The following is a 5,098-nucleotide window of genomic DNA, read 5'->3' as shown; positions in this document are numbered from 1 at the left end:
GGTTGGCAAGCGGGAGCACGCAGCCGCGTCTCCCGGTGTGAGTTTAATGGAGTGGACTGTGTGCGTCGTAACACGCAGGTATGCGTGTGTGGAATGGAGACGGAGACGGCGACATGTGAGAAAAGAAAGCCGGGTAGCGGCTGTAGCTATTTCGGGGACCGTGCCGGGTTCACCCAGCAGTGAGCACGAGGTTCGTGCTGTGCAACGCACGAGACCACCACGTGCTCGCTTGCGAGAGTGAAGTCCCGGTCCGGAAACGCACGTGGTGGATTTGCCGATCCCGCGGACGGACAAAGTTTAGGCAGGTAAATGGATTTGGACCGGACGGGTTCTCCACGCGATCGTGTGTGTTAAGCTCCAACGGGCAAAGCACATGCGTTCGCGTGGGGAACCCCTCGAGACGTGGGGCTTGTGTTTTTTTCTGCGCACGGTGACGTCATGGCTGCACGTGGGGTTGGAATCCGGCAGGAGGGGTATCTCTGCCGGATGGGACCGTCCAAGGAGGGACGAGGAACACGTGCAGCTGCATGACGTCACGGGCAGGTGTAAAGTGCGCGAGCTCTGAGTTGCCGCGCAGGTGCTGCGCATGAAAAAAAAAAAAAAACAAGCCTCACTTTCGGGTGTACAGGATTCCTGGGCAAGGGGTGAAAGACCCCCTTACCCTGGGCACAGGATGAAAACTAGTTAGGGGGAAGGGTTAGCTTAGCTAGACCGACTTCATGGGGCAGGGGTAAGTCCTCATGGAGTCCGTGGAATGGATTAGTTAGAGGGATTGTTAGTTGAGATTTAGGTGGGGAAATGGGAAATAATGATTTGAGGACATGGACAGACTTGTGAATGCGTAGAGGGGACGTAGCTTAGCTACGTAGTGTTAAAAGGAACGTGCTGTAGTTTAAGGGACGACGTGGGAGCACGAGTTAGTTAGGGGATGCAGTTAGAAGGATGGCAGAGTTCAGCGGTGTGTGTATTGAAGAGTTGTGAGGCGAGTACATGATGAGTGAGTGAGGCCAGCGGGTCTGTGTGAATGGAGCGAATGGGGAATGCATGGTGCGATGAGTGATTGGGGGGAGGAGTGACTCCCGCCCAAGGGACCCCGGGGTCAGTGTAGAGTGAGTTAGGGGGTTAGTCAAATTGAAAAATGGAGGTCGTTTTGTTGTTGGTGGGAAAGTAGGCTCGAGACCCATTTGGAGGGGTGCAGGAGCCCTGTTGACGGGCTTGGGAGCGTGGCTGCGAAAGGTGAGTATCGCTGAGTGGGTACCCCGGGCACCAGGCTAGTCGGCCGTGGTAGGCCAAGGGCCCATGGGGGGCCGGGATAGCGTAGTGGGCACGGGTGCGCCTGCTTGGTGCGGGGGCCCGGGGCGCCATTGGCCGCGTGGGCAGTGTTGTGGGCACGGGTGACCCTCGGAAAGGGGCCCGGGAGGCTGGCCTGCCACGTGTGCGTTTCAGGGGAGGTGCCATGGGGGGCACTCCCCGGTGTTAGGGAGCTGGTAGGCTCGGAGGCAGTGTAGTGCCCGGGGGTGCCATAGCGGGAGAATCGGCAGAGGGTCGTGCCTGCCTAAGGGAGCCACGTGTCCCAGCCAGGAGACCGTGTGAGGGCACGGAGAGAAAATTGGGGGGCGAGGCCCGAAATTGTGAGGACACCAACACAGGCGACGGGAATCTGGGTTTATAGAACCAATAGTTTAAGCGAGAGGCGCTTGTTGAAAGCCCCGGGGTAGTTTAACAGTTAAATGGTTAGGGTAGATTAGGAGATGTACCCCTCCGCACCATCCATCCCCACGCTCTCGTTGTGGGCCGCTGGACCCACTTTGGTTATAGATCGCCGAACTCTGGGGAGGCCATTCTGAGGCTTCGTTGGGCCTCGACACAGGACGTTGGCTCTCCCTTATTCCCCTCCGGGAAGGGAACGTAGGGGTTGGGAGTAGGCTAGGTGACAGAATAGGTTAGCAGAACAAGGACGATAAAGGGGGTTAGGGGACGATTTATAGTGGGGAAGTAAAAATAAAAACAATAAAAAAACTAGAACTGCCACTTTATAACTGCTGGCAGTGATGACCGGGTACCCAGTCCGTCCGCCTTTGATACAACATGGGACTTTCTGCAGATGACAGTCGCAAAGTTTGGCATTGAAAGGATAAGCGGTGCCAGAGAAAACATTATTTAATAGTGATACAAACACAGGCCTGCTTCGAGACGGCACGGAACAGATGAGTTACGAACCGGGCAGCACAAAGCATTCAATTTCGTTATTACTGGCTTCCAGATTCAAATAATTAAATAATTCTGGCTCCCAAACCGCGTGACCGATCAGGTTGAAATTTTAAACTTTTATTTCGCATGTCACCTGAATTATAAATCTGAAGTTTCGCATATATAGAGGCAGCGGTTCCAGAGTAAACATTAATTAATATTTATCCTTCAATCCAAGATGGCGGCCAAACCATGTGACTTGTGATGTCATAATTTGCACCACGTGTGCAAACACGATGGTGGATGATAACTGCAAATTTTCGCTTCTCCAGGTTAAGCAGTTCCAGAGAAAACATTATTTAATATTTTTCTTAAAACCAACATGGCTGCCAAACCCTGGGCCCGATCGCGTTGAAATTTCAAACCCTCATTCCGCATGAGCGTTCCACCATAAACTTGATGTTTCACATTTATTGATGCAGTAGTTCCAGAGTAAACATTAATTAATATTTTTCCTTCAATCCAATATGGCTGCCAAACGTTGCATCGTACCTCAAAAGGGGGTGAGAACTTTTTATTCGTCATGGAGAGGCGGTCATAGTGGTGGAGTTTCGCCTGGATCTGTTCAGCCGTTTCAGAGAAAAGACGTTTGAAGATATTGTTTTTCAATCCAAGATGGCTGACGAACCATGTGACCTATGACATCAGAAATGTATATTCTGCTTCCAACTGGGTATTGGAACACGTACGTGAAGTTTCGTGTTAATCGGTAAAGGTGCGTTTTTCAATCCAAGATGGCCGCCAAACCATGTGACGTGTGACATCATAATTTTTACCAAGCGTGCATACTGCCTGCTAGATGATAATTACAAATTTTCGATTCGTTTGGTTAAGCGGTTCCAGAGAAAACATTATTTAATATTTTTCTGAAATCCAAGATGGCGGCCAAACCATGTGACTTATCAATTCGAAATTAACAAACTTATATCGCCTTCCTGTCCCGAATATAGTTCTGAAATCTCCCCTTCATTGGGCCAACGCTTCTGGAGAAGAAGATGTTTGAAGGTTTTCGGGTTTTTTCAAGATGGCCGCCAAACCATGTGACCGATCAAAAACAAATTAACAAACTTGAGAAAGGACCTCATGGGGAATATATCTGTGAAGTTTCGTCTTCATCTGTCTTGCCCTTCTGGAGAAGAAGATTTTTTAAATTTATTCATTTTCAATCCAAGATGGCTGCCGAACCTTGTGACCGAGGATATCATGAATTTAAATTCTGCTTTCCATCGTCGACCCGAACAAGTGTGTGAAGTTTTGTGTAAATCGGATAAAGTCTATTTTTCTATCCAAGATGGCCGCCAAACCATGTGACTTCTGAGGTAAAAATTTTTTACCATGTATGCAGACTTGAGCGAGGAAGGCACTTGCAAATTTTCGCTTCGATGGCTTATGAAATACCAGAGAAAACTTTATTTAATATTTTTCTTAAATCCAACATGGCGGCCAAACCATGTGACCTATCACTTTGAAATTAACAAACTTGCATCGCATACATGTCACGAATATAGTTCTGAAATCTCGCCTTCATTGGACCAGCGCTTCTGGAGAAGAAGATGTTTGAAGGTTTTAGGGTTTTTTCAAGATGGCCGCCAAACCATGTGACGTATCAACAACAAATTAACAAACTTGAAAGAGGACCTCAGGGGGAATGTGCGTGTAAAGTTTCGCCTTAATCTGCATAGCCGTTCTGGAGAAGAAGATTTTAAAAAAAAAACACTAAAAAACAAGATGGCGGCCGAATTACGTCATCGATGACGTCAAAAAACATTTTCGTCCAGTGATTTTTGGCGTAGATGATGCTCAGAATTTTTTCAGATTTTTCCCATATGGCGTTCTACTTGACGAATTTTCACCGGTATATCGCTCACCTATGACGTCACGAAAAATCACACGTGTTCCCCATAGGGAGCTTAGTAAAATGTATCAAACGAAAATTTTTTCCATCGCACGGTTTCCGAGATACAGATGTCCAAAGTTTATCGCTTTTTTCAAGATGGCGACCGTACCACGTGACCAATGACGTCATAATTATAACGTGATTGTGCTATCAAAAAAGATACATACTATGGTGAAAATTTCCTGTCGATCGGACTTAGTGTTCCAGAGAAAATGATTTTTAAAGCGAAAAAGGGTGCAAAATGCCGGCGGAAGAATAATAATAATAATGCGTAATAATAAACAGAAGAAAAACAATAGGGTACCCTGTACTCACAGGGTACCCTAACTAGAACTGCCACTTTATAACTGCTGGCAGTGATGACCGGGTACCCAAACGTGTCCGCCTTTGACACAACTGATACAACATGAGACTTAAATCATCGTCGCAAAGTTTCGCATTCATCGGAAAAGCGGTGCCAGAGAAAACATGATTTAATGGTGATACAAACACAGGCCTGCTTCGCGACGGCGCAGAACAGACGAGTGCTGAACCGGGCAGCACAAAGCGTTCAATTTCCTTATTACTGGCGAACAGATTAAAATGATTAAACTAAATGATTCTGGCTGCCAAACCACGTGACCGATCAGGTTGAAATTTTAAACTTTTGTTTCGCATGTCGGCTAAATTTCAAATGTGAAGTTTCGTATATACAGAAGCAGCAGTTCCAGAGTAAACATTAATTAATATTTATCCTTCAATCCAAGATGGCGGCCAAACCATGTGACTTGTGACGTCATAATTTTCACCACATGTGCAAACAGGATCGTAGACGATAAGTGCAAATTTTCGCTTCGCTAGGTTAAGCAGTTCCAGAGAAAACATTATTTAATATTTTTCTTAAAACCAACATGGCTGCCAAACCCTGGGCCCGATCCCGTTGAAATTTCAAACCCTCATTCCGCATGACTG

The sequence above is a fragment of the Eptatretus burgeri genome, chromosome 15 (genome assembly GCF_056783735.1).
Source record: "Eptatretus burgeri isolate ZD-2024b chromosome 15, Ebu_testis_v1, whole genome shotgun sequence".
In the NCBI taxonomy this organism is placed as follows: Eukaryota; Metazoa; Chordata; class Myxini; order Myxiniformes; family Myxinidae; genus Eptatretus; species Eptatretus burgeri.
Note: the sequence above shows the minus strand (reverse complement) of the source record.